This window comes from Scyliorhinus torazame, chromosome 25, assembly GCF_047496885.1.
Source record: "Scyliorhinus torazame isolate Kashiwa2021f chromosome 25, sScyTor2.1, whole genome shotgun sequence".
Lineage (NCBI taxonomy): Eukaryota > Metazoa > Chordata > Chondrichthyes > Carcharhiniformes > Scyliorhinidae > Scyliorhinus > Scyliorhinus torazame.
Genome location: NC_092731.1, coordinates 17383473 through 17399161, shown reverse-complemented (window position 1 = coordinate 17399161; position 15689 = coordinate 17383473). Strand labels below are relative to the sequence as shown.

The window sequence follows — 15689 nt, the reverse complement described above, 5'->3', positions numbered from 1 at the left end:
AACTACTGTCGTGATTCTAACTCTAGGAGAACCTAGGCTCCGACTTGGCCACTGACCAATTGCTGAATTAAATACTTCAGTTAATTTGATTATTCCTCACCGCTCCTCTTTTATGATTTATTAAATATGATTTGAACAAGGGCAGAGCAGGATGTGTTCGATACTTATCCCGCAACCAAAGCTGCTAAAATAGCTGATCTCGTTGCTGCCTGTGGGATCTTGTTGTGTACAAACTTGGCTGACGCATCTCTCCCATTACACCAGTGGCTGCACTTCTGGAATGTGGCCTGTAGTGTTTATTGGGACGTCATGATGATGTTTTGAAACGAGTTGTACAAAGGTTAGCTGTGCTGGCTTTGCACAGATCCGGCCTCTGTTTGATGACAGGGTGGTTAGTATTTTGGGGTCTCTTTCCCAGTGATCTGTGGGGACTGGGTCGTTGAGTATGCTTCAGACTGAGTTAGCCAGATGTTTGTTCGACAAGGAAAGTTATTGGGGGTGGGGGGGGTGCAGGAGCAGACGCGAAAGCAGAGTTAATGCCACAATCCGATCAGCGGCGATTCTCATTAGGCGGCACGGTGGTTAGCACTGTTGCTTACAGCGCCAGGGACCCAGGTTCGATTCCCGGCTTGGGTCACTGTCTGTGCGCAGTCTGCACGTTCTCCCCGTGTCTGCGTGGGTTTCGAATGTGGGACTGACTACCACAAGCCGTTGAGGCGAATAATGCAAATGCGTTGATGGGGAGGTTTGATGGGCTCTTCGGGAATAAGAGAATGTTATGGAACGGAGCGTGGCCAGGAATCCCAATTGCTGCACGGTCTGTTTTAATTCTGTAAACGGCCCAGATTTTGTTGAAGCTACTCTGACTGGAGGGTCGGGTTAGGTGGTGGTGGTGGGGTGGGGGTTATTTTTCATCTGCAATTTGCTGCTTTTTTTTTTGTTCTGCAGCAGGAAGTCTGTGCTTCCTCTATCGCGTGGTTTTGCTCGCTGCTTTCTCTGCAAGTCAAGTTCCCTCTCTTCTTTTGGTTCGGGCAGTGTTTTGGGTGTCAGCAGCGTCATGTGAGAAGGAGCCAAGAAGTGATCACCTTCAGAGACGCCCCCGTGCTGAGCCAGGATCCGGGAAGGGGGAAGGAAGAGGTCCCTGCCCCAGGCTGAAGGGGTAGACTCGCATTGGAAGCAGATTAGGGAAGGTTCACTTGACTGAATCCTGGAATGAGGGTTTGGTCGAATGAGGAAAAGTTGAATCTGTGCCCATTGGAATTTAGAGGAATGAGGGGTTATTGCAACGTGTTGTACCTGTCCTGGGAGTGTTTGATGGGGACAGTGTAGAGGGAGCTTTACTCTGTATCTAACCCCGTGCTGCACCTGTCCTGGGAGTGTTTGATGGGGACAGTGTAGAGGGAGCTTTACTCTGTATCTAACCCCGTGCTGTACCTGTCCTGAGAGTGTTTGATGGGGACAGCGTGGAGGGAGCTTTACTCTGTATCTAACCCCGTGCTGCACCAGTCCTGGGAGTGTTTGATGGGGACAGTGTAGAGGGAGCTTTACTCTGTATCTAACCCCGTGCTGTACCTGTCCTGGGAGTGTTTGATGGGGACAGTGTAGAGGGAGCTTTACTCTGTATCTAACCCCGTGCTGTACCTGTCTTGAGAGTGTTTGATGGGGACAGCGTGGAGGGAGCTTTACTCTGTATCTAACCCCGTGCTGTACCTGTCCTGAGAGTGTTTGATGGGGACAGTGTAGAGGGAGCTTTACTCTGTATCTAACCCCGTGCTGTACCTGTCCTGGGAGTGTTTGATGGGGACAGCGTGGAGGGAGCTTTACTCTGTATCTAACCCCGTGCTGTACCTGTCCTGAGAGTGTTTGATGGGGACAGTGTAGAGGGAGCTTTACTCTGTATCTAACCCCGTGCTGTACCTGTCCTGGGAGTGTTTGATGGGGACAGTGTAGAGGGAGCTTTACTCTGTATCTAACCCCGTGCTGTACCTGTCCTGAGAGTGTTTGATGGGGACAGTGTAGAGGGAGCTTTACTCTGTATCTAAACCCGTGCTGTACCTGTCCTGGGAGTGTTTGATGGGGACAGTGTAGAGGGAGCTTTACTCTGTATCTAAACCCGTGCTGTACCTGCCTGGGAGTGTTTGATGGGGACAGTGTAGAGAGAGCTTTACTCTTTATCTAACCCCATGCTGTACCTGTCCTGGGGGTGTTAGATGGGGACAGTGTAGAGGGAGCTTTACTCTGTATCTAACCCCGTGCTGTACCTGTCCTGGGGGTGTTTGATGGGGACAGTGTAGAGAGAGCTTTACTCTGTATCTAACCCCGTGCTGTACCTGTCCTGGGGGTGTTAGATGGGGACAGTGTAGAGGGAGCTTTACTCTGTATCTAACCCCGTGCTGTACCTGTCCTGGGGGTGTTAGATGGGGACAGTGTAGAGGGAGCTTTACTCTGTATCTAACCCCGTGGTGTACCTGTCCTGGGAGTGTTTGATGGGGACAGTGTAGAGGGTGCTTTACTCTGTATCTAACCCCATGCTGTACCTGTCCTGGGAGTGTTTGATGGGGACAGTGTAGAGGGAGCTTTACTCTGTATCTAACCCCGTGCTGTACCTGTCCTGGGAGTGTTTGATGGGGACACTGTAGAGGGAGCTTTACCCTGTATCTAACCCCGTGCTGTACCTGTCCTGAGAGTGTTTGATGGGGACACTGTAAAGGGAGCTTTACCCAGTATCTAGCCCCGTGCTGTACCTGTCCTGAGAGTGCTTCACAATGGCACTCTGTGCTAGCAATGAATAGCTATTCCATTTCCCAGCACAGCTTTGGTTGTAAAAGCCGTGTGGGATCTTTCTATCCATTGTCAGTAAGCTAATGACGCTGATTCCCAGATAAGGTTCTCAGCTGAATCGTGCAATGAGGAGCTCTGTTAAGTTGGGGGAGGCTCCCGAACAGAACGATACCTAGTGGAATAAAAGCCTCTTTCTTTCTCCCAGACTGTTGTGTTGTTGCCAGGACTGAGCTCATGTTCACTTCTATACTGTGGCTTGGTTTTGGAAATCCAGATAAAATCTCTCTGCTCTTGTCCGATTGAAACTGATTAACGAATCTCTTGTGCACCCTCGCTCTCTGCTCAGTCGGTGCCAAATATTGAATAGTTTTCTCACTTGGGGAGACATACCTGCCGTTGCTGGGTTTAATAGGGTGAGCATGGAACAAAAGTGTTGCAGAGTCTTCATAGTGGGATAGATATGCCTGAATTCCAAGTGAAGGATATTTCAGGGGCCTTTTGCACTCAGTTATTTTACCGCAGAGGTATATATTCTGCCTTGGGATACCCTACACTATGGAGCAGCCTCTGCACTGCCCTGTCACTGGGAATACTCTGCAGTGCTGCCTCTGGACTGTCCTGTCACTGGGGATATTCTGCAGTGCTGTCTCTGCACTGCCCTGTCACTGGGGATATTCTGCAGTGCTGCCTCTGGACTGTCCTGTCACTGGGGATATTCTGCAGTGCTGCCTCTGCACTGCCCTGTCACTGGGAATACTCTGCAGTGCTGCCTCTGCACTGCCCTGTCACTGGGGATATTGTGCAGTGCTGCCTCTGCACTGCCCTGTCACTGGGAATAATCTGCAGTGCTGCCAGTGCACTGCCCTGTCACTGGGGATACTCTGCAGTGCTGCCTCTGCACTGCCCTGTCACTGGGGATATTCTGCAGTGCTGCCTCTGCACTGCCCTGTCACTGGGAATACTCTGCAGTGCTGCCTCTGCACTGCCCTGTCACTGGGGATATTGTGCAGTGCTGCCTCTGCACTGCCCTGTCACTGGGAATACTCTGCAGTGCTGCCTCTGCACTGCCCTGTCACTGGGGATATTGTGCAGTGCTGCCTCTGCACTGCCCTGTCACTGGGAATAATCTGCAGTGCTGCCAGTGCACTGCCCTGTCACTGGGGATACTCTGCAGTGCTGCCTCTGCACTGCCCTGTCACTGGGGATATTCTGCAGTGCTGCCTCTGCACTGCCCTGTCACTGGGAATACTCTGCAGTGCTGCCTCTGCACTGCCCTGTCACTGGGGATATTGTGCAGTGCTGCCTCTGCACTGCCCTGTCACTGGGAATAATCTGCAGTGCTGCCAGTGCACTGCCCTGTCACTGGGGATACTCTGCAGTGCTGCCTCTGCACTGCCCTGTCACTGGGGATATTCTGCAGTGCTGCCTCTGCACTGCCCTGTCACTGGGAATACTCTGCAGTGCTGCCTCTGCACTGCCCTGTCACTGGGGATATTGTGCAGTGCTGCCTCTGCACTGCCCTGTCACTGGGAATACTCTGCAGTGCTGCCTCTGCACTGCCCTGTCACTGGGGATATTGTGCAGTGCTGCCTCTGCACTGCCCTGTCACTGGGAATAATCTGCAGTGCTGCCAGTGCACTGCCCTGTCACTGGGGATACTCTGCAGTGCTGCCTCTGCACTGCCCTGTCACTGGGGATACTCTGCAGTGCTGCCTCTGCACTGCCCTGTCACTGGGGATATTCTGCAGTGCTGCCTCTGCACTGCCCTGTCACTGGGAATACTCTGCAGTGCTGCCTCTGCACTGCCCTGTCACTGGGGATATTGTGCAGTGCTGCCTCTGCACTGCCCTGTCACTGGGAATAATCTGCAGTGCTGCCAGTGCACTGCCCTGTCACTGGGGATACTCTGCAGTGCTGCCTCTGCACTGCCCTGTCACTGGGGATATTCTGCAGTGCTGCCAGTGCACTGCCCTGTCACTGGGGATACTCTGCAGTGCTGCCTCTGCACTGCCCTGTCACTGGGAATACTCGGCAGTGCTGACTCTGCACTGCCCTGTCACTGGGAATACTCTGCAGTGCTGCCTCTGCACTGCCCTGTCACTGGGGATATTCTGCAGTGCTGCCAGTGCACTGCCCTGTCACTGGGGATACTCTGCAGTGCTGACTCTGCACTGCCCTGTCACTGGGAATACTCTGCAGTGCTGCCTCTGCACTGGCCTGTCACTGGGGATACTCTGCAGTGCTGCCTCTGCACTACCCTGTCACTGGGAATACTCTGCAGTGCTGCCTCTGCACTGTCCTGTCACTGGGGATATTCTGCATTGCTGCCAGTGCACTGCCCTGTCACTGGGGATACTCTGCAGTGCTGCCTCTGCACTGCCCGAACACTGGGGTTGCGCTATGGAGTCTTAATCTCTGCACTGCCTCAGTGATCTAGGAAGCGCTATGAAGCTGTCTCTGCGCTGCCTCAGTGATCTAGGATGCGCTATGGAGCTGCCTCTGCGCTGCCTCAGTGATCTAAGATGCGCTATGGAGCTGCCTCCGCACTGCCTCAGTGATCTAGGATGCGCTATGGAGCTGCCTCCGCACTGCCTCAGTGATCCAGGATGCGCTATGGAGCTGCCTCTCACTGTCTCAGTGATCTAGGATGCGCTATGGAGCTGCCTCTCACTGTCTCAGTGATCTAGGATGCGCTATGGAGCTGCCTCTCACTGCCTCAGTGATCTAGGATGCGCTATGGAGCTGTCTCTGCGCTGCCTCAGTGATCTAGGATGCGCTATGGAGCTGCCTCCGCACTGCTTCAGTGATCTAGGATGCACTATGGAGCTGCCTCCGCACAGCCTCAGTGATCTAGGATGCCCTATGGAGCTGCCTCTCACTGCCTCAGTGATCTAGGATGCGCTATGGAGCTGCCTCAGTGATCTAGGAAGCGCTATGGATCTGTCTCTGCACTGCCTCAGTGATCTAGGATGCACTATGGAGCTGCCTCTGCGCTGCCTCAGTGATCTAGGATGCGCTATGGAGCTGCCTCCGCACTGCCTCAGTGATCTAGGAAGCGCTATGGAGCTGCCTCTGCACTGCCTCAGTGATCTAGGATGCGCTATGGAGCTGTCTCTGCACTGCCTCAGTGATCTAGGATGCGCTATGGAGCTGCCTCTCACTGCCTCAGTGATCTAGGATGCGCTATGGAGCTGCCTCAGTGATCTAGGATGCGCTATGGAGCTGTCTCTGCGCTGCCTCAGTGATCTAGGATGTGCTATGGAGCTGCCTCTGCGCTGCTTCAGTGATCTAGGATGCACTATGGAGCTGCCTCTCACTGTCTCAGTGATCTAGGATGCGCTATGGAGCTGTCTCTCACTGTCTCAGTGATCTAGGATGCGCTATGGAGCTGTCTCTCACTGCCTCAGTGATCTAGGATGCGCTATGGAGCTGTCTCTCACTGCTTCAGTGATCTAGGATGCGCTATGGAGCTGCCTCTGCGCTGCCTCAGTGATCTAGGATGCGCTATGGAGCTGCCTCCGCACTGCCTCAGTGATCTAGGAAGCGCTATGGAGCTGCCTCTGCACTGCCTCAGTGATCTAGGATGCGCTATGGAGCTGTCTCTGCACTGCCTCAGTGATCTAGGATGCGCTATGGAGCTGCCTCTCACTGTCTCAGTGATCTAGGATGCGCTATGGAGCTGCCTCTCACTGCCTCAGTGATCTAGGATGCGCTATGGAGCTGCCTCAGTGATCTAGGATGCGCTATGGAGCTGTCTCTGCGCTGCCTCAGTGATCTAGGATGTGCTATGGAGCTGCCTCTGCGCTGCTTCAGTGATCTAGGATGCACTATGGAGCTGCCTCTCACTGTCTCAGTGATCTAGGATGCGCTATGGAGCTGTCTCTCACTGCTTCAGTGATCTAGGATGCGCTATGGAGCTGCCTCTGCGCTGCCTCAGTGATCTAGGATGCGCTATGGAGCTGTCTCTCACTGCCTCAGTGATCTAGGATGCGCTATGGAGCTGCCTCTCACTGCGTCAGTGATCTAGGATGTGCTATGGAGCTGCCTCAGTGATCTAGGAAGCGCTATGGAGCTGTCTCTGCACTGCCTCAGTGATCTAGGATGCGCTATGGAGCTGTCTCTGCACTGCCTCAGTGATCTAGGATGCGCTATGGAGCTGTCTCTCACTGCCTCAGTGATCTAGGAAGCGCTATGGAGCTGTCTCTGCACTGCCTCAGTGATCTAGGATGCGCTATGGAGCTGTCTCTGCGCTGCCTCAGTGATCTAGGAAGCGCTATGGAGCTGTCTCTGCACTGCCTCAGTGATCTAGGATGCGCTATGGAGCTGCCTCTGCACTGCCTCAGTGATCTAGGATGCACTATGGAGCTGCCTCTGCACTGCCTCAGTGATCTAGGATGCACTATGGAGCTGCCTCTGCGCTGCCTCAGTGATCTAGGATGCGCTATGGAGCTGTCTCTCACTGCCTCAGTGATCTAGGATGCGCTATGGAGCTGCCTCCGCACTGCCTCAGTGATCCAGGATGCGCTATGGAGCTGCCTCAGTGATCTAGGATGCGCTATGGAGCTGTCTCTCACTGCCTCAGTGATCTAGGATGCGCTATGGAGCTGCCTCTGCACTGCCTCAGCGATCTAGGATGCGCTATGGAGCTGTCTCTGCGCTGCCTCAGTGATCTAGGATGCGCTATGGAGCTGTCTCTCACTGCCTCAGTGATCTAGGATGCGCTATGGAGCTGCCTCTGCACTGCCTCTGTGATCTAGGATGTGCTATGGAGCTGCCTCTGCGCTGCCTCAGTGATCCAGGAAGCGCTATTGAGATGCCTCTGCGCTGCCTCAGTGATCTAGGATGCGCTATGGAGCTGCCTCTGCACTGTCTCAGTGATCTAGGATGCGCTATGGAGCTGCCTCTCACTGCCTCAGTGATCTAGGATGCGCTATGGAGCTGTCTCTGCGCTGCCTCAGTGATCTAGGATGCACTATGGAGCTGTCTCTGCGCTGCCTCAGTGATCTAGGATGCACTATGGAGCTGCCTCTCACTGCCTCAGTGATCTAGGATGCACTATGGAGCTGCCTCTGCACTGCCTCAGTGATCTAGGATGCACTATGGAACTGTCTCTGCACTGCCTCAGTGATCTAGGATGCGCTATGGAGCTGCCTCTGCACTGCCTCAGTGATCTAGGATGCGCTATGGAGCTGCCTCTCACTGTCTCAGTGATCTAGGATGCACTATGGAGCTGCCTCTCACTGCCTCAGTGATCTAGGATGCACTATGGAGCTGTCTCTGCGCTGCCTCCGTGATCTAGGATGCGCTATGGAGCCTCCTCTGCACTGCCTCAGTGATCTAGGATGCGCTATGGAGCTGCCTCTCACTGCCTCAGTGATCTAGGATGCGCTATGGAGCTGTCTCTCACTGTCTCAGTGATCTAGGATGCACTATGGAGCTGTCTCTGCACTGCCTCAGTGATCTAGGATGCGCTATGGAGCTGCCTCTCACTGTCTCAGTGATCTAGGATGCACTATGGAGCTGCCTCTCACTGCCTCAGTGATCTAGGATGCACTATGGAGCTGCCTCTGCACTGTCTCAGTGATCTAGGATGCACTATGGAGCTGCCTCTCACTGTCTCAGTGATCTAGGATGCACTATGGAACTGCCTCTGCCCTGTCTCAGTGATCTAGGATGCACTATGGAGCTGCCTCTCACTGTCTCAGTGATCTAGGATGCACTATGGAGCTGCCTCCGCACTGCCTCAGTGATCTAGGATGCGCTATGGAGCTGCCTCTGCACTGCCTCAGTGATCTAGGATGCGCTATGGAGCTGCCTCTCACTGTCTCAGTGATCTAGGATGCACTATGGAGCTGCCTCTCACTGCCTCAGTGATCTAGGATGCACTATGGAGCTGTCTCTGCGCTGCCTCAGTGATCTAGGATGCGCTATGGAGCTGCCTCTGCACTGCCTCAGTGATCTAGGATGCACTATGGAGCTGTCTCTGCACTGCCTCAGTGATCTAGGATGCATTATGGAGCGGCCTCTCACTGTCTCAGTGATCTAGGATGCGCTATGGAGCTGCCTCTGCACTGCCTCAGTGATCTAGGATGCGCTATGGAGCTGTCTCTGCACTGTCTCAGTGATCTAGGATGCGCTATGGAGCTGCCTCTGCACTGCCTCAGTGATCTAGGATGCGCTATGGAGCTGTCTCTCACTGCCTCAGTGATCTAGGATGCGCTATGGAGCTGCCTCTCACTGCCTCAGTGATCTAGGATGCGCTATGGAGCTGCCTCTCACTGTCTCAGTGATCTAGGATGCGCTATGGAGCTGCCTCTGCACTGCCTCAGTGATCTAGGATGCGCTATGGAGCTGCCTCTCACTGTCTCAGTGATCTAGGATGCACTATGGAGCTGCCTCTCACTGCCTCAGTGATCTAGGATGCGCTATGGAGCTGCCTCCGCGCTGCCTCAGCGATCTAGGATGCGCTATGGAGCTGTCTCTCACTGCCTCAGTGATCTAGGATGCGCTATGGAGCTGCCTCTGCACTCCCTCAGTGATCTAGGATGCGCTATGGAGCTGTCTCTCACTGCCTCAGTGATCTAGGATGCGCTATGGAGCTGCCTCTGCGCTGCCTCAGTGATCTAGGATGTGCTATGGAGCTGCCTCTGCGCTGCTTCAGTGATCTAGGATGCGCTATGGAGCTGTCTCTCACTGCCTCAGTGATCTAGGATGCGCTATGGAGCTGTCTCTCACTGCCTCAGTGATCTAGGATGCGCTATGGAGCTGCCTCTGCACTGCCTCAGTGATCTAGGATGCGCTATGGAGCTGTCTCTGTGCTGCCTCAGTGATCTAGGATGCGCTATGGAGCTGTCTCTCACTGCCTCAGTGATCTAGGATGCGCTATGGAGCTGCCTCTGCACTGCCTCAGTGATCTAGGATGCGCTATGGAGCTGTCTCTGCACTGTCTCAGTGATCTAGGATGCGCTATGGAGCTGCCTCTGCACTGCCTCAGTGATCTAGGATGCGCTATGGAGCTGTCTCTCACTGCCTCAGTGATCTAGGATGCGCTATGGAGCTGCCTCTCACTGCCTCAGTGATCTAGGATGCGCTATGGAGCTGCCTCTCACTGTCTCAGTGATCTAGGATGCGCTATGGAGCTGCCTCTGCACTGCCTCAGTGATCTAGGATGCGCTATGGAGCTGCCTCTCACTGTCTCAGTGATCTAGGATGCACTATGGAGCTGCCTCTCACTGCCTCAGTGATCTAGGATGCGCTATGGAGCTGCCTCCGCGCTGCCTCAGCGATCTAGGATGCGCTATGGAGCTGTCTCTCACTGCCTCAGTGATCTAGGATGCGCTATGGAGCTGCCTCTGCACTCCCTCAGTGATCTAGGATGCGCTATGGAGCTGTCTCTCACTGCCTCAGTGATCTAGGATGCGCTATGGAGCTGCCTCTGCGCTGCCTCAGTGATCTAGGATGTGCTATGGAGCTGCCTCTGCGCTGCTTCAGTGATCTAGGATGCGCTATGGAGCTGTCTCTCACTGCCTCAGTGATCTAGGATGCGCTATGGAGCTGTCTCTCACTGCCTCAGTGATCTAGGATGCGCTATGGAGCTGCCTCTGCACTGCCTCAGTGATCTAGGATGCGCTATGGAGCTGTCTCTGTGCTGCCTCAGTGATCTAGGATGCGCTATGGAGCTGTCTCTCACTGCCTCAGTGATCTAGGATGCGCTATGGAGCTGCCTCTGCACTGCCTCCGTGATCTAGGATGTGCTATGGAGCTGCCTCTGCGCTGCCTCAGTGATCTAGGAAGCGCTATTGAGATGCCTCTGCGCTGCCTCAGTGATCTAGGATGCACTATGGAGCTGTCTCTGCGCTGCCTCAGTGATCTAGGATGCGCTATGGAGCTGCCTCTGCACTGTCTCAGTGATCTAGGATGCGCTATGGAGCTGCCTCTCACTGCCTCAGTGATCTAGGATGCGCTATGGAGCTGTCTCTGCGCTGCCTCAGTGATCTAGGATGCACTATGGAGCTGTCTCTGCGCTGCCTCAGTGATCTAGGATGTGCTATGGAGCTGCCTCTGCACTGCCTCAGTGATCTAGGATGCGCTATGGAGCTGCCTCTCACTGTCTCAGTGATCTAGGATGCACTATGGAGCTGCCTCTCACTGCCTCAGTGATCTAGGATGCACTATGGAGCTGTCTCTGCGCTGCCTCCGTGATCTAGGATGCGCTATGGAGCTGCCTCTGCACTGCCTCAGTGATCTAGGATGCGCTATGGAGCTGCCTCTCACTGTCTCAGTGATCTAGGATGCACTATGGAGCTGCCTCTCACTGCCTCAGTGATCTAGGATGCACTATGGAGCTGCCTCTGCACTGTCTCAGTGATCTAGGATGCACTATGGAGCTGCCTCTCACTGTCTCAGTGATCTAGGATGCACTATGGAGCTGCCTCTGCCCTGTCTCAGTGATCTAGGATGCACTATGGAGCTGCCTCTCACTGTCTCAGTGATCTAGGATGCACTATGGAGCTGCCTCCGCACTGCCTCAGTGATCTAGGATGCGCTATGGAGCTGCCTCTGCACTGCCTCAGTGATCTAGGATGCGCTATGGAGCTGCCTCTCACTCTCTCAGTGATCTAGGATGCACTATGGAGCTGCCTCTCACTGCCTCAGTGATCTAGGATGCACTATGGAGCTGTCTCTGCGCTGCCTCAGTGATCTAGGATGCGCTATGGAGCTGCCTCTGCACTGCCTCAGTGATCTAGGATGCATTATGGAGCGGCCTCTCACTGTCTCAGTGATCTAGGATGCGCTATGGAGCTGCCTCTGCACTGCCTCAGTGATCTAGGATGCGCTATGCAGCTGTCTCTGCACTGTCTCAGTGATCTAGGATGCGCTATGGAGCTGTCTCTCACTGCCTCAGTGATCTAGGATGCGCTATGGAGCTGCCTCTCACTGCCTCAGTGATCTAGGATGCGCTATGGAGCTGCCTCTCACTGTCTCAGTGATCTAGGATGCGTTATGGAGCTGCCTCTGCACTGCCTCAGTGATCTAGGATGCGCTATGGAGCTGCCTCTCACTGTCTCAGTGATCTAGGATGCACTATGGATCTGCCTCTCACTGCCTCAGTGATCTAGGATGCACTATGGAGCTGTCTCTGCGCTGCCTCAGTGATCTAGGATGCGCTATGGAGCTGCCTCTGCACTGTCTCAGTGATCTAGGATGCACTATGGAGCTGCCTCTGCACTGCCTCAGTGATCTAGGATGCACTATGGAGCTGCCTCCGCACTACCTCAGTGATCTAGGATGCACTATGGAGCTGCCTCCGCACAGCCTCAGTGATCCAGGATGCGCTATGGAGCTGCCTCAGTGATCTAGGATGCGCTATGGAGCTGCCTCTGCACTGCCTCAGTGATCTAGGATGCGCTATGGAGCTGCCTCTGCGCTGCCTCAGTGATCTAGGATGCGCTATGGAGCTGCCTCCGCACTGCCTCTGTGATCTAGGATGCGCTATGGAGCTGCCTCTGCGCTGCCTCAGTGATCTAGGATGTGCTATGGAACTGCCTCTGCGCTGCTTCAGTGATCTAGGATGCGCTATGGAGCTGCCTCTGCACTGCCTCAGTGATCTAGGATGCGCTATGGAGCTGTCTCTCACTGCCTCAGTGATCTAGGATGCGCTATGGAGCTGCCTCTGCGCTGCCTCAGTGATCTAGGATGCGCTATGGAGCTGTCTCTCACTGCCTCAGTGATCTAGGATGCGCTATGGAGCTGCCTCTGCACTGCCTCAGTGATCTAGGATGCGCTATGGAGCTGCCTCTGCGCTGCCTCAGTGATCTAGGATGTGCTATGGAGCTGCCTCTCACTGCCTCAGTGATCTAGGATGCGCTATGGAGCTGTCTCTCACTGCCTCAGTGATCTAGGATGCGCTATGGAGCTGCCTCTCACTGCCTCAGTGATCTAGGATGCGCTATGGAGCTGCCTCTGCACTGCCTCAGTGATCTAGGATGCGCTATGGAGCTGTCTCTGCGCTGCCTCAGTGATCTAGGATGCGCTATGGAGCTGTCTCTCACTGCCTCAGTGATCTAGGATGCGCTATGGAGCTGCCTCTGCACTGCCTCCGTGATCTAGGATGTGCTATGGAGCTGCCTCTGCGCTGCCTCAGTGATCTAGGAAGCGCTATTGAGATGCCTCTGCGCTGCCTCAGTGATCTAGGATGCACTATGGAGCTGTCTCTGCGCTGCCTCAGTGATCTAGGATGCGCTATGGAGCTTCCTCTGCACTGTCTCAGTGATCTAGGATGCGCTATGGAGCTGCCTCTCACTGCCTCAGTGATCTAGGATGCGCTATGGAGCTGTCTCTGCGCTGCCTCAGTGATCTAGGATGCACTATGGAACTGTCTCTGCACTGCCTCAGTGATCTAGGATGCACTATGGAGCTGTCTCTGCGCTGCCTCAGTGATCTAGGATGCGCTATGGAGCTGCCTCTGCACTGTCTCAGTGATCTAGGATGCGCTATGGAGCTGCCTCTCACTGCCTCAGTGATCTAGGATGCGCTATGGAGCTGTCTCTGCGCTGCCTCAGTGATCTAGGATGCGCTATGGAGCTGCCTCTGCACTGTCTCAGTGATCTAGGATGCACTATGGAGCTGCCTCTGCACTGCCTCAGTGATCTAGGATGCGCTATGGAGCTGCCTCTCACTGTCTCAGTGATCTAGGATGCACTATGGAGCTGCCTCTCACTGCCTCAGTGATCTAGGATGCACTATGGAGCTGTCTCTGCGCTGCCTCAGTGATCTAGGATGCGCTATGGAGCTGCCTCTGCACTGCCTCAGTGATCTAGGATGCACTATGGAGCTGTCTCTCCACTGCCTCAGTGATCTAGGATGCATTATGGAGCGGCCTCTCACTGTCTCAATGATCTAGGATGCGCTATGGAGCTGCCTCTGCACTGCCTCAGTGATCTAGGATGCGCTATGGAGCTGTCTCTGCACTGTCTCAGTGATCTAGGATGCGCTATGGAGCTGTCTCTCACTGCCTCAGTGATCTAGGATGCGCTATGGAGCTGCCTCTGCACTGCCTCAGTGATCTAGGATGCGCTATGGAGCTGCCTCTGCGCTGCCTCAGTGATCTAGGATGCACTATGGAGCTGCCTCCGCACTACCTCAGTGATCTAGGATGCACTATGGAGCTGCCTCCGCACAGCCTCAGTGATCCAGGATGCGCTATGGAGCTGCCTCAGTGATCTAGGATGCGCTATGGAGCTGCCTCTGCACTGCTTCAGTGATCTAGGATGCGCTATGGAGCTGTCTCTGCGCTGCCTCAGTGATCTAGGATGCGCTATGGAGCTGCCTCTGCACTGTCTCAGTGATCTAGGATGCACTATGGAGCTGCCTCTGCACTGCCTCAGTGATCTAGGATGCACTATGGAACTGTCTCTGCACTGCCTCAGTGATCTAGGATGCGCTATGGAGCTGCCTCTCACTGTCTCAGTGATCTAGGATGCACTATGGAGCTGCCTCTCACTGTCTCAGTGATCTAGGATGCACTATGGAACTGTCTCTGCACTGCCTCAGTGATCTAGGATGCGCTATGGAGCTGCCCCTCACTGTCTCAGTGATCTAGGATGCACTATGGAGCTGCCTCTCACTGCCTCAGTGATCTAGGATGCACTATGGAGCTGTCTCTGCGCTGCCTCCGTGATCTAGGATGCGCTATGGAGCTGCCTCTGCACTGCCTCAGTGATCTAGGATGCGCTATGGAGCTGCCTCTCACTGCCTCAGTGATCTAGGATGCACTATGGAGCTGCCTCTCACTGTCTCAGTGATCTAGGATGCACTATGGAGCTGCCTCTCACTGTCTCAGTGATCTAGGATGCACTATGGAGCTGCCTCCGCACTGCCTCAGTGATCTAGGATGCGCTATGGAGCTGCCTCTCACTGTCTCAGTGATCTAGGATGCACTATGGAGCTGCCTCTGCACTGCCTCAGTGATCTAGGATGTGCTATGGAGCTGCCTCTCACTGTCTCAGTGATCTAGGATGCACTATGGAGCTGCCTCTCACTGCCTCAGTGATCTAGGATGCACTATGGAGCTGTCTCTGCGCTGCCTCAGTGATCTAGGATGCGCTATGGAGCTGCCTCTGCACTGCCTCAGTGATCTAGGATGCACTATGGAGCTGTCTCTGCACTGCCTCAGTGATCTAGGATGCATTATGGAGCGGCCTCTCACTGTCTCAGTGATCTAGGATGCGCTATGGAGCTGCCTCTGCACTGCCTCAGTGATCTAGGATGCGCTATGGAGCTGTCTCTGCACTGTCTCAGTGATCTAGGATGCGCTATGGAGCTGTCTCTCACTGCCTCAGTGATCTAGGATGCGCTATGGAGCTGCCTCTCACTGCCTCAGTGATCTAGGATGCGCTATGGAGCTGCCTCTCACTGTCTCAGTGATCTAGGATGCGCTATGGAGCTGCCTCTGCACTGCCTCAGTGATCTAGGATGCGCTATGGAGCTGCCTGTCACTGTCTCAGTGATCTAGGATGCACTATGGAGCTGCCTCTCACTGCCTCAGTGATCTAGGATGCACTATGGAGCTGTCTCTGCGCTGCCTCAGTGATCTAGGATGCGCTATGGAGCTGCCTCTCACTGTCTCAGTGATCTAGGATGCACTATGGAGCTGCCTCTCACTGCCTCAGTGATCTAGGATGCACTATGGAGCTGTCTCTGCGCTGCCTCAGTGATCTAGGATGCGCTATGGAGCTGCCTCTCACTGCCTAAGTGATCTAGGATGCACTATGGAGCTGTCTCTGCGCTGTCTCAGTGATCTAGGATGCACTATGGAGCTGCCTCTGCACTGCCTCAGTGATCTAGGATGCACTATGGAGCTGCCTCCGCACTGCCTCAGTGATCTAGGATGCACTATGGAGCTGCCT

The 15689-nt window shown here is 54.4% G+C and overlaps 1 protein-coding gene across 3 annotated transcripts in view; it reads left to right on the top strand.

Annotated features, from left to right (window-relative positions):
- Positions 1–15689, top strand: part of prkd2 (protein kinase D2) — a 116214-nt gene that overhangs the window by 43368 nt on the left and 57157 nt on the right. The window lies entirely within an intron of this gene.